The 27,136-nt window shown below is 61.0% G+C and overlaps 1 protein-coding gene across 5 annotated transcripts in view; it reads right to left on the bottom strand.

Moving 5' to 3' along the window:
• Positions 1 to 15,672, bottom strand: part of SHISAL1 (shisa like 1) — a 74,511-nt gene extending 58,839 nt beyond the window's left edge. For 4 of the 5 annotated variants that reach the window (XR_005365500.1, XR_005365501.1, XR_005365502.1 and 1 more), the window contains exon 1: positions 14,989 to 15,123. The gene's annotated coding sequence lies outside the window, so the exon portion shown is untranslated. Of the gene's footprint in view, positions 1 to 14,988; positions 15,124 to 15,609 lie in introns of those variants that run through there. The other variant, XM_038550256.1, reaches the window with a different exon arrangement.
• Positions 15,673 to 27,136: the final 11,464 nt, after the last annotated feature.

Genomic DNA, 27,136 nt, shown 5'->3' with positions numbered 1-27,136 from the left:
GCATTCAATGGGGGAGGGAGGGAGGGACCCCTGCTCACACAGGGGCCAGTGTGACCCGGCGGGGGGCCCGAGTCTGCCCACTCAGTCCTCCGTCTGGCCAGCTGGGTGTGCACACAGGCCATTCCGGGGAGCTGGGTGGACAGGCGGGAGGTTGAAAGCACTTCGAGCCGGGCCAAAAAGGAGGCCAGCTCCCTCTCCCTCCACTCTATCCCCTGCCTATCGGAGCTGGGCCGGAGATTAACCCCCTTCCTCACCCCCTAAAGAACGGGGGCTCTGCTTATCACGAAGTTCAGACTGGCCTGGGTTCTGGGTTCCCCTTCTCCAGCCACGGCCCCGGGGGGACAGTGGTCCCCAGGGTGACCATGGCATCACGGGGTAACCAGGGGCCGTGGGGAGGTGCCCTACCTGGCCTGGCGGGGTTGGGGTGGTATTTATTTAATCCTCGGGATTAGGAGACCCACCCGACCTAACCAGACACAGAAGCCCAATGCTGCCTCGTACCTGCCTGGGCGGCTCACCTGCCCCTGCGAGTTCAGTTTCTTCCCCGGGAGGCGGGTGCCCTGCCTCTCCCCTCTCCAGATCTGGGGGGACGTGGGAGATGAGGAGCATGCTGTACACAAGGTGCCCTTGATCATTCACAGTGACGCCAGGTGATTCAGGGATGGCAGGATGGGTGGGCTTTGTCTCAGGCGGGGAAATGACACCAAACGGATGTCGGTGACCGAACGCACCACAAACTGCCAGCCGTTCTGCAGACGTGGGGGGACGACAGACGACAAAGCCCTCACTAAGGGCCAGGTGCTCTGGGCCGTGCCCTTGACACCATGACCTTCCCTGATGGCGCTCCCCTCACCCAAGGGGGATGATGACACTCTGTGCCTCGCTCAGGTGTTGCTGACACTAATCGTAGGCCCCAGTGTGGAACCCGGATTCGAAACAGACCAAGCTAAGCAACTGTTGTACCGGGGTGTGTTCACCCTGGGGTGAGAGGTACCTGCGTCAAGGGTAGAGTATGTGCAGGGAAGAGCCAGCACTTATCAGCTCAGGACCTTGGACAATCAAGGGGCCTCTCAGACCGTCGCGTCTTCTTCTGTCTAATGGGGATGGTGTTCAGGGTAGGGCAAGACGTGTACAGAATGTTGTAAGAGGTGGCTAGACCAGGGTGCCGCGGTGTGGACCTGGCGCTCGACGCGAAAGCTGGCTAGGAATGCAGGATCTCACAATCTGTATCTACGTCGGCTTTTCAGGGGACTCTGACACAAGCTCAAGAATAAGGACCACTGGGCTAGTCAGAGGTCAGGAGACGTTTTCTAGAAAGGGCCAGACAGTCCCTATCATTGGCTTTCGAGCCACTAGGTCTTGTTGCCATGGCCCTGCCTTCGTAGCAAGAAAGCGGCCATACACGCTAAGCACGTGGGTGAGGCGGTGTTCCAAAAAACTTTATTAACAGAAACAGGCAGCCCAGCCTGTGAACCCCTGCACCGGAGCCTGGATGCCCACTGGGCAGTCCACGGACAGCATCCAGGGCACCTCCTGGGAGCTGGTTGGAAACACAGGCTCCCGGGCCGCCCCACCTGCCGAATCAGGGGCTGCGCCTGCTAATCGGTGCTGGCTCCTGCTACCCAGTGCCGCTAACCAGGCCCGGTGCCTGCTAACTGGTCCCGGCACCTGCTAACCGGTCCCAGGGCCTGCTAACCAGGGCCTGCTACTAGTCCTGGTCTCTGCTAACCAGTGCCTGCTAACCAGTCCCAGGGCCTGCTAACCAGGCCTGGTGCCTGCTACCTAGTGCCTGCTCACCAGTCCCAGGGCCTGCTAACCAGTGCCTCCTAACCAGTCCCAGGGCCTGCTAACCAGTGCCTGCTAACCAGTCCCAGGGCCTGCTAGTCAGTGCCTGCTAACCAGTCCTGGGGCCTGCTAACCGGTCCCAGGGCCTGCTAGTCAGTGCCTGCTAACCAGTCCTGGGGCCTGCTAACCGGTCCCAGGGCCTGCTAGTCAGTGCCTGCTAACCAGTCCCAGGGCCTGCTAACCAGTCCTGGTGCCTGCTACCTAGTGCCTGCTCACCAGTCCCAGGGCCTGCTAACCGGTGCCTCCTAACCAGTCCCAGGGCCTGCTAACCAGTGCCTGCTAACCAGTGCCTGCTAACCAGTCCCAGGGCCTGCTAGTCAGTGCCTGCTAACCAGTCCTGGGGCCTGCTAGCCGGTCCTGGCGCCTGCAAGGTTGTGAAGCCCCGGCCACAGAGCGGTTGTCCAGGCAGGTTGTCCAGGCAGGTTGCCCAGGCAGCCACCAGGCCGGCCAGTCCCTTCGGGTCTGATGAGCGGGGGTGGGGAGGGGAGGGGGAAGGGCCAGTTATAACAAACCACAGCACCAACGCGGCTAATTGGCAGCAGCTGCTGTTGCAACCAGAGACTTGTCAGCTGTGATTAAGCGAAGTTGCCTTTAGGCCAATCAACTTCAAAATTATGCAAATAGGGCCATAAAGGAGAGCACAGGGACCATGCGTGAGAGCTGGCTCCCCTGCTGGACCTGGCACTCCTAACCCCCACCCCCACTGGCCTGCAGGGGCCACGTCCACACAAATCACCCCCGACCCACTCCCCTTCTGGGGGTTAACGAGCCTCCCGCCCACACTCCCCATAATTGGCACCAAAGCTGCTGAGCGGGAGGTGAGCCAACAGCTGCCAAAAGCCAAGCTGGGCCCTGATGCCCCTCTCCAAAGCATCTGCTGCCACCCAGGTTAGCTGTCCTGGGTCCCTAGTCCACTCTGGCCCCCAGTGAGCCGAGCCTGGCCTCACCTGGGACCCTCCACACCCAAGAGGGCTCCCTGGTGGCAACGGCCAGGCAGCCGGGGGAAACAGGACGCTTCCAGAGGTGCCAGGAAGCAGCTCCTGGCCACCTTCCCTGAGCGCTTACGAACCTTTGCTCACCCCTGCAGCCCTCCTCCTGCTCATCTCCGCTCCTGGGGCCCCTGGCACCCCAAGCTGAACTCCTCGACCGGGCCCTGCCCTGGGGCCCCCACCCTGGGCTTTGCTGCCCCCTCCCATGGCTGAGCGAGTGGTCAGCCACGAGACTGGTGTGAGAGTTGGCGGTTCCAGGAAAGAGAGGAGACCCTCGCTTTGGACACACTCCCCCAGGCCTCACCCTGTCCAGAGGAACGGCAGTACCACGTGGTCTCAGGGGATCTGGAGGGAAGCCAGCTCTCCGGCCTAAGGCCTCCATGTCCAGGCACCATCAGGTGTCTGGTCAGGAGCCGCCTCTGGTGCTCTTCCCTTCCTGTCTGCCTCCCTGCTCTTCCCAGCCTGGGGGCTCCTCCCCAGCACAGCCAGGACCAGCCCTCACTTCCTCCCCAAACCCAAACCAGAGAGCCATTCTTCTGAGTTTGCACTCCAGAAACAAAAGAATCCCTAAGAAGCTTGTCTCCACCAAGCGGCTGGAGCCCTCGGACACCCCCCAGGTGGGCTCTCTGGTCATCTTGGCGCCAGAAATGCTTGAGAGGGAGCAGGGGGTGAGGGGTGGAGCACAGGCCCCTGCCGGCGGGAGGGCCCGACCATCAGGCCTACATTAGGCCATGAGGCCTAAACCCCCACCCCACCCCCCAACCCGGAGGTCCATCCTGGTCCAACAACCATCAGGCCTACGTCAGACCATGAGGCCTACACCCCCCCACACACCCCAACCCCGAGATCCATCCCGGTCTACCGGGTGGCAGGGCCTGGCCCTGGGAGGGCCTCTGTGGGCCCAAAGGACCATCCCAGCCCACCACAGCAGGCTTCCTGCTTTTCAAAACTGAACATCGCTCATAACGGGGAGAAAATTGCTCAATTTCACAGCATAGGTTGACATCTAGGTAAACAGTATAACGGAGGTCTAATTAGTGCGCTGCTTTGGGGAGTGTGGGCTCAGAAATTTCTGGGGAATGGAGAGGTAACATCAAAAAGCATTTATGAAAGAGCTCTGTCAGCAGGAAACCCCGTCGGAACTGGGGTGGGGAGGGTGGAAGTCCAGGAGGAGGCGGGTGCGAGGGGGCCGAGGCTGGCAGAGGGCAGGCGCAGGGAGGATGGGGAGCAGGCCAGCCAGGGGGAGGGCACACGGTTGTCCTATGACTCCGGACACACGACCTAGCCTGTCTGGGCCTCCGTCCTGCCCGCGAAGTGGGGTGCGCATCCCAGCCTCACAGGAGAGACCTGGGGGATTAAAGGAGGGGGTACCTGTCAACCCAGGACGAAGCTGGGGGAGCAGTCAGCGGGTGGTCAATAAACAGGGCTTCTTCCCTTCTCGGCCCTTCCTTCACTGGGGCTCGGGATTGGCTTCTAGCCACTCCATGTTCTCTTAGGTGAGCTGCATGTGACCCCGAGAAGTGTTCCAGCGGGAGGCTATTAGCCTCAGATACGGACACGGAGGCTCAGAGAGGCTGTCACTGGAGGGGGGGTACATAGCTCACATGAAGCCCACCTGGGACTGGCACCAGGATTTCCAGATTCTCAGCACAGGGCTCCCTCCAACAATGCCACGTTGGCCACACCTGGTTAGCCCCCCGGGGCATGGCTAAGGGTGGGCGCCGAGACATCCTGGGGCTCACGGGGCTCTGTGCCATGCATTTCACCCCCCTGCACCCTCCCCCCCCACCGTCCTTCCTTGGACGAGAGCCCGCAGCTCCAGGCTCTGGAAGCAGAACCCAAACAAGACTCAGAGTGCATACAAGACCTGGCCCTCTGTACAGTGGAGACAGGAGAGAGAGAGAGACTGTTTCCTGAGCACCTACTACGTGTCCAGCCCTGGGATGGGCATTTGATGAATATTTTTCTCCTTTAGTTCTCACATAGGGTGGGAGGGAGTGTGGCTACTGCTCCCAGTTTGCAGACAAGAAAAGTAAGACTCTGAGAGGTTGTCACCAGGCCAAGGCCCCAGTGCTGCTGAGCTACTGGCCCCAAGCCGACCGGTTTCCCAGTAGAGGTTCCTTCTGGGCCTCTGGCTCTTGGCCTTGGGCAATCGGTAGGAAGTGGTGGTGGGAGGGACCTGCCACGCTCCTGAAGCGAAACCACAGGGAATTCCCCCCTTCTCCCAAGGCCTGGGGGAAAGCAGAGGAGAGACCATTTTTGGAATAAGCTGGTCCCATTTCCCACCCAGCCGGCCCTCCGCCCACACTCAGGACTTCCCGGCAGACGTGGCCCCTGACTGAACTCCCTCCGTCCCCAGAAGTCAGCTCCCCACAGCCCCCGGGGGCCCATCCTCCTGGGCCCAGTCACCCTGGGAAGCTGGGGAGGAGGAATCTGCACTCCTGCCCCTCCCCTCTACGCTAGTCTGGCCTCACACTCCACAAGCTTATTTTAAAACAATCGGCATTTGGCTCAAGCTGTGAAAACGAAATCTGCATTTGGTTGTGTCAGGACGAGTGGGATAGGCCATGCCTGGGAAAGGAGGGGGTCTTTGGTGGGAGCACCCCCTCCCCAGCCCAGGGCCTCAGACCTAGCTCCCGGTAGGGGTGGAGTGTGGGTGGGGGACATCCAGGCGTTGGGATGACAGGTCCGGTTCTGATGCCACCACCACCACTATCTGACACAGGGGACTGCAAGCAGGTCCCCTCATCCGAACCTGCGGTTTTGTTCTCGCTTCTCTCCCTCCCATCCACTATTCAGCCTGGAAATTTTCACTGAGCACCTATTAGGTGCCACCCCTGACTCTCAGCCCTCCAGGACTCAGGAATTAGACCCGGGCAGATGCCTGTCCTTGGCACCCAGAGCAGAGGCCTCGGTCCGGCGCAGGCAGGGGGGCCCCATCCATGCGTCCCCACCCGCTGTCTGCACAGGACGGACCCAGCCGGGCTGTGCATCTTGGCGATGTCCACGCCTGCGGCCCCGGCGGACGCTGGAGCCGGGGCTGATGCCCCCCTGAGACCCTGCCCTGGCTGCCCAGCCCTGCCCCGGAGGAGATGGGGGAGGAGGAGGCAGCGAGTGGGGGGATTGGGGGGTTCCCGTGGTGGAGGGGCAGCGAGGAGGTAAGAGGCCTCGGCCATGGCCTTGGACAGTCCACAAATAAACTGCTCATCCCTCTTCCTAACTGAAAGAGAGAGAAAATAGCTTTCACACTATATTTTCTGATTTTTTTTCCCACTTCACTGCTTCTAAATCGATCCAGAACAGATTGTCCAATTGTTTGAATTTCAGGAGAAAAGTCTCCTAATCTTTCCCTCACCCTGCCCAGAAATCTGCCAGGAGGCCCTCGCCCCCTGCCCCGGGTGACCGGGCTGGGACGTCCCACCTGCAGGCCTGTGGGGCCGCGGGAGACAGCCTGGGGCTCACCCTGGCTGGGGGTCTGTGCTCCCAGGTTGAGCTCAGGTCCAGGACCCCCTGGAGATATCCTGTCCCTGGAAGAGAAGGCTTTGCTTGCCCAGGAAGAACTGACCTGGGCTGGGGGAGGGGGTGTTCCAGGCAAGGGGGCCACAGGGGAGCCTGGAGGCCTGGACGGAGCTGGAGGCTGCAACCTGCCTTCCTCAGCAAAGTACGCCGGGTGCTGAGCTGAGCCGCAACGCAAGCAACTGTAAAGGGCCGTCATGATCTCTGGTGACCACGGCAAAGGACAAACACTCCTTAACATTATCCCTATGACCACAGCAGGGGACAAATGCTCCTTAACTTGCAGAGACCTTGGAGGTCAGCCCACCACGAATGCTACAGCCTCACCTGCTCTGCTTCCACCAACACCCGGGACGGCCCAGCCCATGTGCCCAAAGTTTGCCAACTCCCTTTCTGCGCCCCATGTGCATCGTCCCTTCTGACTCGATGCCCCTCCAGCCCTCGCTCATTGACCTGGTCATCTCATACTCCACCTCCTGGGGTGCCACCTCCTCTGGGAAGGCCTCCTTGCTGCTCCGACCCCTTTTTCCATGCAAAACTGCTCCTCCAACCTCTGTCATCACCCACATTGGCTCGGTCCCTTACCGAGCGGGGCTCAGACCCCGGGCAGGATAGGCGACTGTGCCCAATCTTCCTGCAGGCCACAAGCCACATGCACCCAAGCAGATGGTTTGCACACCCCTATCTGACACCTGACTCCTTTGAGGAGGTCACGGGTGGCTGCAGAAAGCAGGTGCTAGATATCAAAGACCCCACTGCCCTCATCTCTGGGCCCAGATGATGCTGGGGCAACCCCAGAACAAGCCCACCCAGACCCCACCCCTTCCCCAGGGTCTCGCTCCCCTGCATCTCTCTCCTCCAAAGAGAATGAGCTCCATGATGGTGACAGATGAGTGCAACGTGTCAGGGGCTAGCTTCTGGAACACTCTGCCCGGCCCCTCGAGGCCCTGCTGTGGACCCCATCTCACAGAGGAGGATACTGAGACAGAGGGGAGGCGGCTTGGCAAGGCCACACACTGCTGAGGGGGTGCCCAGGACTGTGGCCCCCACGCCCGCACCCCTCCTGACTGCTGTGCATAGCCAGCCTCGCACTGCGGGGGAGAGTCCACACTGCCAGATCCGAGTCCTGGCTTTGCTACTTAGCAGCTGTGTGCTCGCAGGGAAGTCACTTCTTGGGTGGGAGTGGTAACCTGTCCTTGCTCACAGAATGTTCCGGGGATGAAACCGGGTGGGGTCTAGAGGGCACCCAGCGCGGGGGCTGGGGGGCAACTCATGGGTCTCCCCAGCAGGTCGGGGCTCCCGCCGGCCTGGGATCCGGTGCTCCGGCGCCCAGGGTCGGCAGGCCTAATTCTGCCCTGGGTTGGCGGCGCTCTGGTCCTGCCCCTTCCCTGACCCCGTGTTTTGGGCCCCGTCTGGAAGAACTCAGATGGCTCGCAAGCTGGTGTTCCGAAATCTCTGCCTGCAGCGTGCCACCCCTGCTCCAAAGCCTCCCGTGCAACCTGTCCCCCACCGTATGGAGTCCAAACACCTCCTCCGACTTCCAGCGTAGCTTCACAGATTACAAACTACGCTCAAACACGTTATCTCTGCGCATCACCATCCCCCCAAAGGCAGGCAGCACTCGGCCCTACTGTGGAGGAGCGAGTGGAGGTTCAGAGCTGCCCTGGGACTCTCCTGTGCAAAGGCCTGAACTCAGCTCTGTCCAGCTCACAAACTGTCAGGGGCACCAGGTGGCCTGGGCCCCCCTGCCCGGTGCCCTGGAGCAGGGGACAAGAGACATTTGTGCAGAGAAGAGAGATGCCTATAAAACTCATCCCACCTCATTGCTCAAGGCCCTCAAAGGGAAGCCCCTCCCCAGCTGCCCTGATCCTAGGCTTGTGACGTGTCCTCACGGCTGTCCTCCTCCCTCCCTTCATGTTTCCCTTCACTCATCCATCCATCCATCCATCCATCCATCGGCCCGCCCATCTGTCCATCCTGTCCAGGCACACCTGAATGAGGCCCGGGTCACAGCGCTAAATCAGGAGTGACGTGGTCTCCACCCTTGGAGGACAGAGAGAAGCACCACTGCAACCGTGCCTCCTGGGTGTCTCTGTCAGTAAGTGGAACGGTGGTGGTAATGACAGTAACGTTTACTGAGCACCTAACTACGCGTCAGCCTCTGCACCAAGCACGGTCCTTGGATTTACTCAGTTCTTGAGAGAACCCTGTGAGGTAAGTGCTATCCCCATCTTCAGAGGAGGACACTGAGGCTCAGAGAGGTCACGTAACTTGCCCAAGGTCATCGCACAGCCAGCAGGGAGGGACACTGGGATTGGAGCCCTGATGGTCCCTCCAGAGTTCTGGGATAAGGAATCACGGACATCACTGTGATGGACCCGGGAACCCGGACATTATGATTCTTACCTGTAACCCTCAAAGCCACCCTTGTAACTTATTATTCTTATTATCAACATTATCACCCTGATTTTTGCAAATGAGGACACTGAGGTTTGGAGTGAAACAAGCGGCCTGATGCTGGAGCTGGGGTGTGAGCCCAGGAGGATGAGCTGGAGCTGGCCCCGGGCCACCCTACGCTGCCCCCACCCCCCCTGGGCGGGCCGGGCACCACCAGGTCTGGTGGCTCCCTGGACTCATTTTGTCATTCAGTCAACAATCACTGCCATGGAGTCCCCTGCGCCAGAGGTTCAGGGACGGGCGGGTGCGGCTGCTGCAGGAAGGGCCGGAGCAGTATGAGCAGTGCAACACGGACAGTCCTGCTCCCCGTTACAAAGTGAGAACACAGATTGCTCACGTGTCTGTGGATGCACGCTACGTGCTCACGAAGCACCTCTGCAAATCTTATCTGGTTCCCACAATAACCCCTTTTTGCAGATGAGGAAACAGAGGCCAGGGTGGCAGATGGAGCCCCAGCACCCGCTTTCCAGCCATCTGGGCCAGGAGCCTCCCTCCAGCCCCGCCGTTGCCCTGACGATGGGCCTCAGCTCAGAGGCTCAGCTCATTCCCCAAAGGCCCCGGGATCCCAGGGATCAGATTCCAGGCAGTCATACCCTAGATGATGCCACATTCCCCACCTGCTCCCAGAACTAGAAACGCTGCAACAGCAGAGGCCGCAGAAACCAGCCCCTGGGGGCATGCTGGACCCTCGAGGCCGGGCCTCTGGGGCTCAGTGACTACACCTGGCTTCCTGCAAACGGGCAGAGAGGCTGTCTGCCCCCATTTTCTGGATGTAGGGACTGAGGTTCGGTGCTGGCAGCCTCTAGCACAGGCATCCCAGGCCCCACGTCCTGAAGCCCAGCCTCTGCTCCAGGCGGAGGAGGAATAGGGCTCAGGGGGAAGGAGGAAGGGGACTCTCTAGACCTTGGTATTAATGTCTGTGGTTCTATGATTTCATGTTTAGGATTTCCATTTTTGGTGGTTTAGACTTATTCCCCTACCCCACAGAGCCCACGGGACCCACCCAAAACCTTGAGCTCCAGAGCCCTCTCTGGTTGTGACTCCAAGCACCTGCTTCCTCTCTGGGCTCCATTCTCCTTAGGGAGCGGGAGACTCAGAGGTTGGCCTTGGGGTTTCCCAAGGGTGCCGGAAGGTAATGCATACGAAGGGGCAATCTGCCAATGTGAAAATTGGAAGATGCCACTGGGAGCCCAAGGCTGTGAGAGACTCGCATCGGGCTGTTCCTCTTTCTGAAATGCCCTCTACCCACTTCTGGGCCAGGCACGCTCCTACAAACCCTTTAAGACCCAAGCCAAAAGCTACCTCCTCCAGGAAGCCCTCCTTGCCCGCTCAGGCAGGGCGGGACCTCGCAGATGCCTGTTTTATTCTGTGCTGCCCCCCAACAAACACACTCCTGAACCCACCCACCGGGGCCCGTTTTCATGGTCTCTGGTCCCTGGGGCCTGGCACCGTGTCCGGGGGGGGCACACAGGGTAGGTGCTCCGGGAACGCGGAATGGATGCAGCTAAACTCATTTGCTGTGTGTCTACAAATCCAGCTGCACGCGGAAGATTCTCCCCGAAAAGAAAAGGAGCCCGAAGTGAAAGCAAATCACCCTCGTTTCCGTAACTAGCTCGGGGAGCCGCGGAGGAAATTCTCACGCTGGATAATGGAAGGAATTTGCCTTTATTTTTAATTTGTGCCCGTATCCGAGAAAGCGGCACTTTATTCGGAGCCCATCGGGCACCGAGGAGCCTCGAATCTGGCGCAGGAGGCAAACTTTACCCGTGCAGATCCCGCGGCGGTGGCCGAGCCATCTCTGCCCTCCGCCGGGCACTTCCCTGACGCCTGCCAGCCAGGAATAATCAGATTATGTAGCTGGGTTTGAAAAGATCACGGTTTGTCTCATTTTCCAGGGAAGTGTGAACAAAAAAAAAAAAAAAAAAAATTCCCTCCCAGGGCTCTGTTAAGAGCTTCCAGAACTTAATTCAGTGTTAAATGGGTGTAATTTGGGAAACTCATGCATTATTTCTTAATTTCTCGAGGCGAGTCTGCACGCATCTGCCGAGGTACGCGTGCGTGGGGACAGATGGGCGGTGATGGGAGCGCGCCCCAGCGGGGGGCGGGGAGGGGGCAGGCTGGCAACCTGCAAAGCAAAGGCTCCATTCAGGGCCCAGGTCCGGAAATCCGGGATGGGAGGCATTTGCATTTCCTCTGGCTCCTGCTTTTCTGCTCCAGTGGCCATGGGTCCCGGTGGGGCTGGGGGGTGGGGTGTCTGGAGCCTTTTTTCTAAAGGGAGTAAAAATGCCGCCTGCCGATCCCCCATCCCAGGCAGCCTGGGGGCGGGGGGGGGGGGGGGGGGGGCTCCGAAAAACACCTACCAAGTCTGCATCATGTTCTGAACATCCCTGGCCTTCAAGGACGCCCGTTCACTGGGACCATGAGCTCTGGACTCAGTGTCCCCGTCTGTAACCGGGTACGCGGGCACGTTGCCAGCTCCCTCTCGGGACCCACAGCAGCAGCTCCTCGGGCTGCCCCTCTATTTAGTGTGGCACATGGGCCCCAGATGTGCTGGGGTCCCCGTCTTTGTCTGATTCCCCCAACTTTAGGCTATGGAGAATGGGGGCTCCCATACCCAAGACCCTACCAGTCCGTCCCCCCGCCGACAACCTTCGCGTCCTGCAACCTTCCCGTCCTGCATCGGGAAGACAGAGACTCAGAGGGCGAGTGACAGGCCAGGGAGTGGCAAAGTCAGGAGGCCCAGAGAAAGCTTTCCAGAACATTTCCAACCTGATCACAGTCAAGGGGAAGAGGACGGAGGGGCCTGTCACAAGTGGGCCTAGCTGACACTTGGGGTGTATGTTAATAGGGTCAGGGGTGCCAAAGCAGCCATGGTCCCAGAGAATTATCTATTTCAGTCGCCACACAAACTGAACCCTGGTCATCTCTAGGCAGGGACTCCATGGGGACAGGACTGAGGGGCCTTGGGATCTTCTCTATGTTCCTGGTGGGGGTGGGGGTGGGTATCACACACAGAGAAGGGGTCAAGGAATGTGCGAGCTGGAGGAAGGAAGTCAGGAGGGAAAAAAAGAGAGGGATGGAGAGAGGAGGAGATGGGATTTCCTTCCTGCCTGGCTTTGTGCAGTGAGACCAAAACCAATAGAGTAGGGGGGCACCTGCGGTCCCCGGGAGGGTGTGGCCCAGGCCTCTGGTCACCCTCCTTGCTTTTGCTAGCTCCAGGTGTTCAGGACTCCACCCTACAGAAGAGTGTTTAGAACACAAGGCCCTCCTGTTCTTCGAAGTTGACTATTATTTCAGTAACTTCTAGAAAGAGCAGCTGGGCTGGGAAAAAGCCACTTTTTGCAGGGAGCTGGGGATGGGGCTCTCAGTTCACCCTAGGATCAACGTGAATCTGTGGTGTGACTCAGCTGGGGAGAAGCAAACCAACAGGGGCCGAGTGAATAGAGGGAGCATGTCCCTGAGACAGGAGGTGACGGCTGCCATCTGAGCATAGGATGGGGCCACGCTCCGGCTCGGTCCAGAGCAGAGTAAACAGAACGATGTCTCGGAAATGAGACTCCAGAGGCCCTGACTGGCAGCGGCTCGAAGGACTGCTGTGGGGCCTGGGCCGGGCTCCGGGAGGAGTAGTGGAGCCATTGTGAGCAGGATCCCAGCTGGGTTATTCTGGACCCTTCCGAGGTTTTGTCTGCAGTCACATCCGTAGTGACCAGTCTACACAGATGGCGTGAGGATCAAAGGGGGCGCTGGGGCTCGGAGCCCGCTCAGCGCAACGCCTGGCACGTAGTAGGCCTTCTGCTCCCGCTACAGGTGCCGGCCCACTGCCGTGGAGGTGCCACCCTGCGCACGTGTCAGCAAAGTCGTGTGTTACACGCAGACAGCAGAAGCGGCCCGATCTGGTGTCCACTTGCCTCCCTCCCTCCCTCCCTTGGAAGCCCCTGGCCCTGGGCACTCCTCTCCGCAGTGTGGCCGGAAGCGGGAGGGCCACTGTCCTAGAGGGCTGGAAACCAGATCCATCTTGTCCTCCCAAACTACCCTTCCCTCTAACCATCCCAACCCTGGGCTCCCCCCCGCCGCCCCCACCCGGGAACCGCACAAGTGTCCCAGCTCCAAACCTACCCACCCTCCCCTCCTCGATGCCCCACCCCTGCCTCTGAACCCTCCCGCACGCCGGGGGCAGGGGGGGGGCGTCCAGCTCCCTGGCGCCTGGCCCACATGGCTGCACCATCTGCCGCCTGTCTCCCTCGTCCTGCAGCCCTCCCTGCCCCCCAATCTGCATCATCACCCACCGAGGGTCTCTGCCCAGAACACCTTCTGCTCCTCCCTTCTGGCTGATTCAGGCCTGCCTTCTGGACCAGGCTCCCCTGGCAGCCCTCCTGCCCCGGGTCTCTAGGGCAGGTGCTCCCCACCTGCGCCCCCACCGCCTGGGCTGCCCCCAGGCGGGGCCCTAACCCCTTAGCTCGTCAGGGGCTGTGTCCTCAAGAGCTGCCAAGGGCAGAGCTGATGCCCTTCGGCAGCAGCCACGGGGGCTCGCTGGGCGGTCTGCGTGAAGCAATGAGTGGATGGACGATGGGAGGACCCGGGAGTGGCTCTCCGCGTCTGGGGGGGCGCAGGCCTCCCTCCCCCTCTTTTCTCACCTGCCAAAGTCTGAGCAGCACTGGCCCTGCCCCCACCCCTCCCATCCATCGGATAGGCTTCAGGCTGGGTGGCCCGGGATTGGGGGTGGGACACATACTCACCCTCACACAAATACATGGACACACACACCACAGATGATCACACTCACACATTCATGCCACAACGTCTGCACACACACCACGGCTGCTACAAACTTTCACAGCACACACTCTCACACGTTCACATTCTCGCACACATTTACACACTCTCTCTCACACACATACACCCGCAGCTCCAAGCCAAACGGCTTCTCCTCACCTCCCCGACAGTCCCGTTGCTCCCAGATGCCTGAGACAGAGCCAGGAACTCAGCGTGACAGTGACATTAAAGAAATTGGCAAACCCCCTACCCGGGGCTTTCACCTTGAGCCCCGCCCCACATGCGCGCAGGAGCCACCTGGCCAACGGAGAACTTTCTGGCCACCTCCCGCTCCAAAGCTCAACCGCAGGTCAGGCCGGGCGTGGCAAACGGCCTCCCTGGAGAGATGGATTGATTGCTCGCAGGAAGGTGTCCTACCCTGAGCAGTGACAGATTCAGGGGCTGGGGGGAGGGGATCCTGCAATTCTGGACAACCCTGATCAGCATGGGGCTTGTCCTGAGCTGGCACCAGGGACCCAGGGTTTATTCTCATTCTGGTTCAAAAGCCATTTCCAACCATATCCCGAAGACTGCCTGTCGGTGCAATGTTCCACTGGACCACACGCTTCCTGGTCACGGTCAGACCAACTGACAGGTGAAGAAACAAGGGATGATGGAGGGGAACCCTCCCCCCCAAGTCTGGCTCCAAATGGGGCCTAGCTTGCTGGCTCAACAGCATTTCAATCACAGCTCAGCGGGAGGTTCACAAGACACCAGTGACTAAAGCCATCTTAGCTACAGGGGGGGGTCAAGGCCCTCATTCTATAGACGAGGGGACTGAAGCCCAGAGAAGGACAGGAAGCCACCTGGGGTCACACAGCCAACAGCACACCATCAGAACAGACAGGGCCTTCTCAGTGCAACCTTCAGAGGTGGCAAAGGCTCCCGTGCCACTCTACAGATGGGGAAACAGGCTCTGAGGGGTCAAGCACCCCCCCCCAAGGTCACCCTAGCCAGGGAAGAGCAGGGCTCCAGGCCACCTGCTATGATTGCCCGTGCAAGGCACTTTCTGCTCCTCCCATCCAGGTCTGGGGTTCCTGGGGCAGGAGCAGTCACTAAGCGCAGGGATCAGAGAGGCCCAGAGAGGCAGGGGAGACGCACAGAGGTACACAGACAGACTCCCACGGCAGATTATGTAACTCCCCGTCCCTGGCCCCACCGGCCCCACCGCCCCGGGGCGCGGCCTCCCCCGCCCCCCCAGGGCACAGCCACCCAGCGGGCCTGGCCCACCCGCCCGCACAGGCTCTTTCTCCAAAGAGAGGACAGCTGGAGGCGCCAGGACGCGCTGGCATTTCCTCCTCCATTCTTCTTCCTCCGGCTAACAAATACTGATACTAATAATGATAATAATAATTAGAATAAATATAACCTGAAGAGGCTTGGGGTCCCGTTGCCACGGCAACCGCTGGCGCTAATGAGCTTCGGAGGCCGCCGCCGGCCGCCCGGCCCCAGGCGCGGGATCAATACTGACTCGGGCCCCGGGAGCGGCGGCGGCTCCAGCGGGGCCACGCGGCCGGCGGGGGGCCAGGGGCGCGCTCCTGGAGAGGTCCTCCCGGTGGCCCGCGCCGCCCCGCGGGGTCCCGGAACCGGCCGGGTGCCCGCCTGCCTCCGGAACTCCGTCCGGCGCGCTCGGGGCTCCCGGCTCTGCGCTCCGGGACGCGGTGCCCAGCGCGGGCGCGCGTTCTGGCCCCAACTGCCGCGACCCGCACGACGCGCTCCGGACCGCTCCCTCCTCCCCGGGGTTCGGCGACCCCGACCTCGAGGGGCCCGGGCGCCGGCGACCCCCCCACGGCTCCCGCCCCCGACTCTCCGCCCCGCGGCCCCGGCCCCGCTCCGAGGCCCGCCGGACCCCCCCGGCACCGAACGCGCCTCTCCCGGCGCGCCCAGCGCTCCCGGCCCGCGCGCCCGCACCCCTGCCCCGCGGGCCCCCGCCGGCCCCTCCCCCGCCGGGACCCGGCCCGCCCGCCCGCCCGCCCGGGGCGCCGCTCACCTCGTGCCCGCCGCGCGCTCGCTCCTCGCTCCGCCGCCGGGAGCCGGCGCCCGCGGGGTGAGCCGCCTGCCGGGGCGCGGGGCCGCCCACGCCCCCGGAGCCCCCCCGCCGCCGCCGCCGCCGCCGCCGCCGCAACAGTTGTCCCGGCCCCGGGGGCTGCGGGGACTCGGCGGCCGGGGGCTCGGGGCTCGGGGCTCGGGGCTCCTGGGCGCGCGGGGCGCGGCGCGGCCGCGGGGCTGGGGCTGGGGCCGGGGCCGGGGCCGGGGCCGGGGCTGGACTGCGGCCGGCGCCCCCCGCCCCCGCCCCCCGCCCGCCGGACCCCGCGGCTACTGGGCGGCCCGCGCCTGCCGCCCGCCCGCCGGCCCCGCGCCCCGCGCCGCGCCCGCCGCGCTCCCCGCCGCCGCCGCCGCGCTCATGCCCGCCGGCCCCGCGCCCGCCGCCGCCACTTCACTCTTGGCGCTCGCTCCGCGCCCTCTGCTGCCCCCTCCCGCCGCGCTCCCCGCCGTCCTGCCCTCGCCGCCGCGCTCCCCCGCGGCCGCCGCGCCCGCCCCCTCCGCCTCCCTCGCGCTCCCGGGCTCTCTCCCTCTTTCTTTCTCTCCCTCCCGCTGCCTCCTCCCTCCTTCCTCCCTCCGGCGCGCTCTCCCTCTTCCTCTCCTCCTCCTCCTCTCGCTTTCTCTCTCGCAGTCTTTCTTCTCCCTTCCTTTTGTGGCTCGTTCTTTCTTCTCACCATCGTCTGTCCTTCCCTCCCTTCTCTCCTTCCTCCCTGCGTCCTTTCTACTTTTTCCTCCGCTTCTCTCCTCCCTCCTGCCGCGTCTCTCTGCCTCCCCCACCCTGTCTCCATCCCCGGCTCCCCATCACCTGCCTCCTCCCGGGTGCTCCCCCTACTCCTGTTGCCTCCGGTAACACAGACCCCCTTCTGGCAGGTGGGCCCCGTCCTGGCAGATGGCCTGGCGCCTGCAGGTTGCTTCCCTGGGCTGTTCTTGTCAAGGGAGGCATTCCTTCCTGCCAGACCAGGCACCCGGTGGTCAGGGTCAGGCCCAGGTGGTCAGGGTCAGGCCCAGGTGGTCAGTGGCAGGGTCAGGCCCAGATGGTCAAGATCAAGCCCAGGTGGTCAGGGCCCAGGTGGTCAGTGGCAGGATCAGGCCCAGGGGGTCAGTGGCAGGGTCAGGCCCAGGTGGTCAGGGTCAGCCCCAGGTGGTCAGTGGCAGGGTCAGGCCCAGGTGATCAGGGTCAGGCCCAGGCGGTCAGTGGCAGGGTCAGGCCCAGGTGATCAGGGTCAGGCCCAGGTGGTCACTAGCAGGGTCAGGCCCAGTTGGTCAGTGGCAGAGTCAGACCCAGGTGGTCAGGGTCAGGCCCAGGTGGTGAGTGGCAAGATCAGGCTGGGGCAGGAAGATCCATCTCATCAGAGAGGATGCTCTGTTCAGTTTCTGATGGGAAAACCCAAATTCCCTGACCACTGTGACCCCTGCAACCACTGCACAGGCTCCCCTCTCCTGTTCCAGTCTTTGTCTCCACCTGTCATCCCCAGCAACCCCTCCTTCCTATTGGCCTCCCATTCTACTCCTCCCCTGTACCCCACAGGTGTGCTACACCCTGCATGGCCTCGAGTCAGAGAGCCAACCTCAGTAAGCCGGTCTCCCCCACTTTCCTCTGTCCCAGACCCCCTGACCTCCAGTGGTAGGGAATGCGGGGGGGGGGGGGGGGGGGGTACATTGCAAGGACCCTGCTGAGGGAGTAGTGTTGAGGATGGCTGTCAGTTGGTCATCTGGGGAGAGAGAGTGCATGTAAGTGCCCCGAGGGCAAGTGAGTCCCCTCCAGTGCAAACTCCTCTGGCTTCACGTTTACAAATGTTTACAGACATTGATTGAACCTCACCAGAAACTGGCCTGAGCCCTTCCTGCACTGTGTTTTATTTATTCCTCCCCACAGCACTGGGTGGTGTCCCTCCTGTTTTACAGATGGGACGAGCGGGAGAGGTTAGGACACCTGCCCAGAGCCACACAGCCCGCAAGAGGCAGGGCTGCCTCCACGTCCCCCTGACTTCCCATCGTCGTCGCAGGCTCTCCACCTGGGGCACTGTTCTTCCCTACGGAGATCACAGCAGCAGTCCCCTCACAGGATCATGTGAGGATTCAATGAGGCAGGATCCTCTCCTGGTACCTGCAGACCCCACCGAGAGGGGGCCCGTGATCACCCCGTGTTGTGGTGGAAACCAAGGACAAGGAAGGTTAAGAAACAGGCCAAAGTGCTCGTGGGGGAGGTATTCAGGTTTGAGGCATCTGTCCTCTGTAGCCAGAGGCTGTATCCTGGGGGGCACCGAGGCTGTACAGAGTGGGGTATGCGTGTGTTTATGTATGTGTGTGGCATTTGTGTGTATGTGGGGTGTGGTGTGTGCGTGTACAGTGTGTGGTGTGTGATGCTTGTGTGTATGTGAGGTGGGTATGATATATGTATGGTGTGGGTGTGTGTGTATGTGGGGTGTGTGCGGTGTTCGTGCGTTTGTGTGTGTGTGTGAGTCCATGTGTGTGGGATCTGTGTGCCTGTGTGGTGTGTTCAGGGTATACCGATACCGCAAAGCCTTGTCATTCAGGACGATCCCTCGTCCCCTCTCACGTCACTGAGCAGGGCTCTGGGCCTGTCCCTTGTCTGGTACGAGACACCCAGAGGTGAGATGAGCTCACTGCCCCAAAGAGGCTCACAGCCCAGTCCAGTGATGACTCGGGATGTTAAACCTCCATCGACCCCGATTTTCTGCTTGCTGATCAAACACAAACCCCATCACCCCTTCCTGGCACTGGGGGCCCAGCCCGCCTTCCCAGCCCTGTCTGCAGCCAGACACGCACGGAGGCCGCTAGCCGCTGGGGTTTCCCTAGGAGGCCTCAAACCCACTCCCCACCACTGTGTGCGGTGGGGCTGCCCTCACCTTGCTCCCTGGAGGCCGTGCTTTCCCCTTCCCTACGGTTGGCTCCCCCACCTTGGGCAAAGTGAGGCTGCCTCCCTGAGCCTCAGTTTTCTCATCTGCAAAATAGGGGTGATTTTATCCACTACAAAGTGTCAACATAAAGATTAGATGGGAGAGTATATCTGGAAAGAAATGTGCACCTGGCACTCGGTTGGTACTCAATCTGCCTCAGTGTCCCTTCTGTTTTTCCAGGAGGTCCCGAGTGGGCAGGGAAAAGCCTGGGCATGTTGGCACTGACCAACTGTGACCCCTGCAACCACTGCACAGGCTCCCCTCTCCTGTTCCAGTCTTTGCCTCCACCTGTCATCCCCAGCAACCCCTCCTTCCTATTGGCCCTTCGGACTTGGGCTTGCATCTCTGCATGGCTGTTCCCGGCCGTGTGACAGAGGGCGAGTACATTCACTCCTCCCAACTGCTGTGCACTGATTTCTGATGGCTGCCACTACCAGTGACCCCAAACTTGGTGACTTAAAACAACACATATTATTCCTTTATAGTTCTGGAGGCCAGGAGGCCAAAAACCAGCGTCACTGGGCTCAAGTCAGGTGTGGGCAGGGCTGCCTCCCTCTGAGACTCGAGGGGAGGACTGGTCCAGCTCCTGGTGGCTGCCAGCTTCCTTGGCTTGTGGCCGTGTCACTCCGGAGCCCTTCAAGGCCAGCATCTGTCCATATCTCTGTGCTCCTCCTCGGGTGGCCTGCTCCTCCACGGACACCAGAGCTCCCTTTACAGAAGGTCCCCCCTGGGATCGCACTTGGGGGCCTCCAATAATCCAGGATAATCCCCCATCTCAAGACCCTTCCTAAATCACATCTGCAAAGTTCCTTTTTTTCCTTCTTGCCATATAAGGTAACATCCCCAAGTTCTAGGGGCACAAGAAGGTATCTTTGGGGGTGGGGAGCGTCTTCAGGCTTCAGAGCCCCAGCCAGCAGGCTGTGCATCTGCAGGAGCAGGAGGAGTGGGCTCCGAGGGCCACTGGGGGCTAGGTGAGCTGAGCCTGGACGCCAGCATCCGGTCCCCGGACCACAAATATTTGCGTCCCCTCTGGGGGCCGGGCTGGGGGAGGGAGAGGCGAGGGCGAGTGTGCAGGTAATTACAGACTCCCCATTTCTGAGCCTACTGTGTGTTGAGCTCCACATGCACTGTCGCCTTTAATACCATCCCTATTTACTATTTCTCTGCCTTCGGGAGGCCTGCTCCCCCGCAAACGCTGCTGCTCACCAGGGCGGGCGGGAGGGAGGCCTGTGGATGACTCACACTCTCTCCGTGGAGAGCAGCCTTTTCAAAGGGCTGGCTGGGGAGGGAGCTAAATTTAAAGCCAGGCCTCCCGAGAAGATCACCTGCCACGTCAAAATCACTGCCATTTAATTAGAAGTTGGGGGCACGAGGCATTCAGCAGCAGTCTGTACAGTAAGCCCCCCTTTGGGGAGGGAGCAAAGTAATTGGCGGCTGAGTGGGGGGGGGGTGCCAGCCAGAGTGAGCACCACCAGCTGGCCCCCAGCCTCTACACTATCTCCCCTCAACACCCCTCCTTTGGGGAGCAGCCTCTGCCCTCCCAAGGGCCTCTCCTTCGTCAAGATCTTATGGTTCCCACCCCGAGGCCCGATTTCCAGAATTCAAAACAAGAAACTGGGGCTCACAGATGATTGAAATCCCACCCTCAGAGTCACCCATGGAGGATGAGGCCAAGCCAAGATTTGAACTGCTGGCCTGGCTCGGGGCTTCGGTTCTGGGCCATCTGGCCACTTGGCCCCTCCTATGGAGTGGATGGGGGTGACGGGCAGGTCACTCACTGCCTGCAGCCTGTTTCCTTCTCCATCCAAAGGGGCTGAAGCACCCATGCTGCCTCCACCTCTGGATAAAGCACTGTGAAGGGCGGGGGTGGGGGGAGGGGTGGGCATCAAGTCCCATCACTTTATTTTCAGAGGACACAAGCCCCTGGAGGGTGGGAAGAGGCAGCCAGCAGCCAGGCCTCTGCCGCCCAGCCCTGACCCACCCCCACCACTGCCCAGGTGGGAGGCCAGTTAGGTCATGGCCACCCTGTGACCTTGCTGCTTATGCTCTCCCAATGGGCAAAAAGCTGCAGCCTCCCCGCAGTCGCAGGGCCGGGTCCGGAGGGCAGCCCAGGGACGAAGAGGACTTCGCACTGAGCCTGCGCTGCCTGTGTGTGCTCATCTGGAAGGTGTCTTGACTGCTCCGAGCCAGGCACATAGTAGGCGCTCAGTGCATCAAAGCCGCTGCTGTGGTCACTGTCGCTTGGAGGAGACTCGGGAGCCTGGAGGCAGGGAGCTGGTCGCCGGGTCCAGAAGCCCGTTCCGTGGACCAGAGGTGCTGCGGTGACACGGATGCGCGAGCCCCGGGCCAGGGGTGCCTCTGCACAGCCCCCCGCTCCTCCCTGCTCCTGCCTGCCTCCCTCCTGGCCGCAAGGTGCGAACACAGCTTCTATTCTGGCCCTGGCAGGGAGCCCGGCAGGACCACTCACTGCCGAGAAGAGACCGGGCTTCTGTCTGCATCAAAAGTACACATGGCAGGCCCAGTTCTAAAGTGGTCCCACCCCCTTCCCTCCTGGTGTTACTCTGAGATCACGTTATGTGGGGCTTGACAGGTTTAATGAAGATGGCTAATCAGCCGACCCCAAGATAAGGAGATTATCTGGTGCCTGAGCTGCTTACACCGGCCTCCGGGCTCCGAGAGCTCAGGGCTTTCCCGGCTGGTGTTAGAAGAGAGTCAAGCTGAAGCCAGAGGGGAGCGAGGCTCCTGCAGAGTGCGGTGGTCTCGGGGCCAGGAGGTGAGAGCAGCCCCCCACCAACAGCCAGGAGGAAACAGCCACCGGGCACCGCGTCCTGCCAGCATCCTGAAGGAGCCCCGAACCCGGCCCCCAGAGTCTCCCCACAAGGGCCCACCTTGGCCGATGCCTTCATTTCTACCTCGTGAGACCTTGAGAGGAGGACGTGCTGAGCCCGCCCAGGCTTCTGACCCCCGGAGCTCTGGGGCAATAAGTGGGCGCTGTCTGAAGCTGCCACATTTATTAGGTGGTCATAGAAATACCAATCTAGGTATATATATATATATATTTCTTTATATATATATAAAGAAAAACCAATATACTGAGCAAACACTCAGGCCAACTACTTAATTTTTACGGGGTGAAGATCCTGACAGCCCATCGCTCCCACTGCAGAGCCCCCGGGGTGGTCTTGGTACAACGGGATCCTGACCTGGCCATCCCTCCGCCTGTGGCCCTTCTGTGGTTACGCCTTTGGGATGAAGTTCGAGTCCCTAGTTTGGCATTCAAGGCCCTCTGGGTTCTGGTCCCTGTTTTCCCACATCCACGTGTGCTGTGGGCAGAGGGCTGCCTTGGTCCCTGGTTGGACGCACCTGCTGGATCATGACAGCTCCCTGTCCTCGGGTAGGGCACCTACGTGTTCCCAAGCGTTTCCATTTCATTCAGTGTGCCCCCGTCCCTGACAGCAGGGATGTGGATATCGGGGAGATCTAAGCCAATGGGAGACACAGTTGAAAATTCCACATTTTAGGAAATTCAGCCCAGGGATGAAAAGACAGAGTCTTCATCCATCTGGAGAAAGCTGGCAGCGAGGTCCCTGCTACAGGCTCAGGGCAGCCGATTCTAGCAACGGGCCTCGTGCCCAGGGAAACATCCAGACTCCGGAAGGCGGCCCTTGCACACCTGCCTGCCCCAGACCCTAAGGCTTGGATTGGAGCCTGTGAATGCCCAGCAGTCAGGAGCCGCCGCAGGGGTGGGGGTGGAGGGGGTGGCAGGAGCGTGTCTGCCGCAAGGGGGCAGTGGGAGCCAGGAAGGGCTGGCGGGCGACACCCAACCTGGCTTTTCAAACTGCAAAACAAGAGTCCCCAGGGGCTCAGTTTACTCATCTGTCCACGTCACTGATAATAACCTGCCTTCAGGTCGTGACAAGCCTGTGGCATTGGAGCCGGTGTCCTCTCTGTCATTATGACAGTCTCGCAGGTACAGAATTTAGGAGTGACAGGCTGTGACACTGGGAGTGGGGAGGACCCAGGGAAGCAGAGCCCTGGCCTCGCGGCGTGGCACACACTAAACCTAAACCCTGGCTCCCCCGAGTCCCCGCTGGTGGCCATGGACACGTTGGTTCACCTCCTGCGGGGGAGGGGGGGGGTCTAGGGAGCTCAGCCTGGCCCTGCTCCCAGGAGGCACAGCCCAGGTCCCTGCGGAAGACAGAGAGGCCAGACTGGGTGGGGGGTAGTGGGAGGCCTCCGGCCAGGCCTGGGACACCCAGTGGGTCTGCCCCTGCCCCCTGTGCCCATCTGACCCAGAGGACCCCTTTCCTGCATCCGCCTGGGTTCTGGCTCGGCGGCAGCTGGTGGCTCTGGGGCTCCCCCGTCTCACCAGTGCCTCCAACCCGGAGTGCAGATGACGAGGATTAATATGATGCAAATTGGTAGGTTGAGCCAAGCACCCTGAGCAGAGGCCTAATTTCCACGCCATGCAGCCCTCCTCGCGGGCACGCCCTGGAGTCATCACAACAACAGTGATAATCCGGATAATTGGCCTGTGCAGAGCCTCCTCAGCTCCAAGCCTCTGCGGCCTTTGCACCTAGAGCCAACGCGGGGTGGGGGGCAGGGGGCCACCCCCAGCTCAGAGCTGCAGGAGGGGGCCCAGCCAGGTCACCGGACAGCCCGAGGGCACACTGCCTGTAAGAGCCTGGGCCGGGGGGGGGGGGGGGTCTGTGAGGGTCTCACTGCCCTGGCGGCCCCTCCTCAGCAGCTCTGACTTGGGGAAGCGGGGTGAGGGCCTTGCTCTGTAGAACCAGCGTTGGAAGGAGTCTCCACTCTGCAGCTGCTCCGCCCTGGATAGGTCACAGCTTCCACTTACTGGGTGCTCAGCGCCCCCTGGCATCACTTGGATGGTCTCCCTGTATCCTGGTTACCATCCCGGGAGTTGCTTCTCTACATTCCTATTTACAGTTGACAAAACAGGCCCAGAGAGGTTAAGTGACTAGCCCAGGGTCACACAAGCTAAGAAGTGGTTAAGGCTGGGATTTGAACTCGGGTCTGTCCTTGCCCTGCCCCAGCCCAGTGCACTCTTGCCCTCAATGCAGTGAGGGGCAGAGGAGAGAGCCCTGGACCGGGAGCATGTCCTGGCTCTGTCTCCCCAGGCCTCCATCCCCCCACCTGCTCCAAGCTCCACGCTGGTCAGGGCCTCTTCTGGCTCCGATGGTGTGAGGCTCTGGTGGGCTCAGCCCAGCGCTGCTTCCTGTGGGTTGAACCCAGGCCCTGGGAGGTGGGTGTCTGGGGTCAACAGGCCCCCTGTGACCCGGGTTGGAACTCCAGGCTTCTTTGATTTTTCTGAGCAGCCTCTCCAAATATTGTAAATTGTTTGGCTTAGCCTCACAGAGCAGCCTATTATTGCAAAAATCTCGGGTTTTGGAGCCTTTGGTGGTGGGTTCCAACATCTGTCTGAATTCTGTTCTGGGGGGACCCCCTGCTGTGGGGAAGCGGGCCCGGCCTGAACAGCTGGGTGGAGCCCATGACCCTGGCCAGGTAGCCCCTGCCGGTCTAGCCCTTTGGCAGCCACAGCCTATTCGTAGGTGGACATCTAGTGAGTCAGAACCCCCGAGGGGCCGCTAGGAGCCTGGGGGGGTGTGCCTGGGGGAGGAGAATAAGGGGTGTGGCTGTGGCCATAGGCTCTGGTGCCCCCCAGGCCCTGCCCAGGGCTTGTCTGGCTGAGCAGGCCTAGCCCACCCCCCTGGTTCCTTTGGAGGAAGGGAAAGTCCAGCTTCTGGAACATGACTGTACCCCTGGGCCAGTCCTAGAGCTTGGCAAACACTTCCTCATGAGCTCCCCCAGCCCCCTTAAAGGAAGCACTGTTCTCTTAGCACCTTCTCAGTTGAGGATAGGATCAGAGAGGTTCAGTACCTTGCCCAGGGTCACACACCAGGTCAGTAGAGACCTGTCCACCCCGTGTTAGATTCCTGAGTTCAGGACCATTCACACCAATATCACTTTCTTAGAGAAAAGGTGACCTCCCTTTGGTGTCCTGGGGGACAGGCCTCTGTGTCAGTCCTGCCCACTGGGACTCGACTATGGGAAGGGCCAGGCCCCCTGCAGTTGGTTCTATTTCCGTCACCCCCAGAATGCAATGCCTCGTACTGGACCCCAGGCCAAAGAGAGGATGGGCTGCCTTCTGCTTGCAGAGCACGATGGGGTGTCCTGGGCAGTGACACACCAGCAAGGATGCATCCCAGAACCATGGCCCACACGGGCCGCTTTCCACCATCAGCAGCAGGACCCCCCAGTGCAGACAAGGAAGCGGAGGCTCAGAAAGGGCCAGTGAGCTGCCCAACGTCACACAGCACGTTAAGCCTTCTCGCTGCCTTAATGCATTTTCGTTACAAAATAAGCCCCAGCGTTGGAGTAAGACTCTTGGGCCTGCCTCCTCCCGGGATGGCCGTCGGATAAGTCACCTTCCCGTCTGAGCTTCAGTTTCCTTGTCTTTGAAATGGAGACAACAGCTCCTATGTTTCAGGGACCCTGTGAGAAATGGCCAGCTGAGGCCACTAAGTTAGCGAGCGCCTCAGTGCAAAGCCTGGTGCACAGGGGGGCTCTACTCGATGAGCCCCGCCCTCTCCCCCTGTCAGCAGCCAGCGCCTGGAGTTTGGCATTCACTGATCCTACTAGCAGCTGTGGATTAGGCACCTACTGTGTATGAGGCAGGACACAGGCACTTTGCATCATCATCTGTCCTCCACCCACAGGGGGCCACCCGAGACAGCTTGGGGGCATGCAGGAGGGGGACGTGGGGTCATCAAGCTCACCAGGGGCTCTGGGTACTTCCCCACTGGGTGGAGTCCACAGGGCCCATGATCCATGAACACCCTTGGTCAAGGCCCTGCCCCAAGAGCATGGGGCTTAGCCGGGGAGAAGGATAGGACTGGTGCCATGGACGCTGAGGCCAACCGTGTGGGGAACTCTGTCCTCAACGATACTCACGCCTCCACCCGTCCAGCACCAGCTGGGCTGGCTTCACCGGGCAGAGCCCTGAGGGTCCCCTGGCTTCAGCCTCCCGGCCATTCCTCCCAGTACCCACCGGTGCCACCCAGTCCAAGCCTCACTCCCTCCTGCCTGGACTCGAGCAGCAGCCAGCAGCCTCCCTGACTCTGCCCCCCTACCCCAGAGCCAAAGGGATCCTTGTGAAACCCAAATCTGACCCTCACTCTCCTGCTCAGGACCCTTCCCTGGCTCCCTGCTGCCTTCAGGACAAAGTCTGGATTCCACAGGCCGCCAAGCTCTGTCTGCTGCGTAGAGTCACCCTAGGCTCGCTCAGGCTCTCATCTTTCCTGAACCTGACCCTATTTCATGCCACCTGCCTCTGGCTCTTTGTTTTCTGATCCCAGAGTGTGTGTCTCTTGTTCCTTCTTTATCCTTTGCGACCTGGTCACTTGTTTCCTCCTCCTGGAAGCCTTCTCGGGCCCAGGCTGCCGTCCTGCTGCCTCTGGGCTTCCCGCCCATCACAGCGCTGCTCACACTGAGTGACACTGTCTGTCTGTACTCCTGTCACCACCAGGAGCTTCCTGAGGGCCGGCCTGGGTCTGACCTGGCTCCCGGTGCCCCCCGTCTCCCCCATCCCCCAGCACAAGGCCCAGCCCGAGCCTCAAGAGGTTGCATACCTGGTTCTAACAGACCTGGGCGGAGCCAGCAGGTGCCTGACACCCTCCCGCCCCCGCCCCCGACTCCAGTGCACAATCCGGCCGCCTCTGCAAGTTTGCCCCAAAATTTTATTAATAAGTATATTTGGCACTTGCCTCGTACCTTTCATCCGCAGCTCTCTGAGGCGTCCCCAACCTTAATTAATTCTCCCCGCACCCCAAACAAGCTGCTCATCCCCGGCAGATAATGATGTGTGAAGTCCTCTCCGTAAAAGTGCTGTGATTAATCCCACCCTGTAATTAGGTTCCCATGCTCCTCCCTCCCCCAGCTGGCAGGGAGACTCGGGGCCATCTCCACCCTGACTTCAGGCCTCACCAACTAACTCCAGTCCCCCTTAGCTTTCCTGCTGGCCCCCCCCCTTGCCCCCTCAGCAGGGCAGCCCAGGGGCTCTCTCCAAAGCACAACCCTAAATCCTGCCTCCTGCCAAGCCCTCCCCTGCGCCCCCCAAAACCCTGGGACATGCAGTCTTCTTAGTGTGCCCAGCGTCCACAGTGGAAGGTTTTCTCCATGACAGGCTTCCGGGTCATGGCTTATGTGCCGCCTCTTCTAGGATGCCCATCTCCACGGTCCATCTCAGGGTCCACTGAGATGGCCTTGCCCTCAGGAGCTCCCACCTCAGCCTGCAACTTCGGGATGGTTTCCAGCCTGGGGACTGGAGTCACTGCCCTGGGGACCCCTGGCTCCCCCACAGCCGATGTCCCAATGCACAACATGAGGATGAGCCAGTGCTCTGTCTGTGCGGTTGTCACAAGGACTGAGGTACAGGGGTCCTTCCTGGGAAGGCTGACAGGGAGACAGCACCTCGTAGATGTGGGCCATGGCTTCGGCCATTGCCTCCCCCTCCCCAGGTAGCATAGTTCTCGA

The sequence above is a fragment of the Canis lupus genome, chromosome 10 (genome assembly GCF_011100685.1).
Source record: "Canis lupus familiaris isolate Mischka breed German Shepherd chromosome 10, alternate assembly UU_Cfam_GSD_1.0, whole genome shotgun sequence".
NCBI lineage: Eukaryota > Metazoa > Chordata > Mammalia > Carnivora > Canidae > Canis > Canis lupus.
This window is presented reverse-complemented; position numbering and strand designations above follow the sequence as displayed.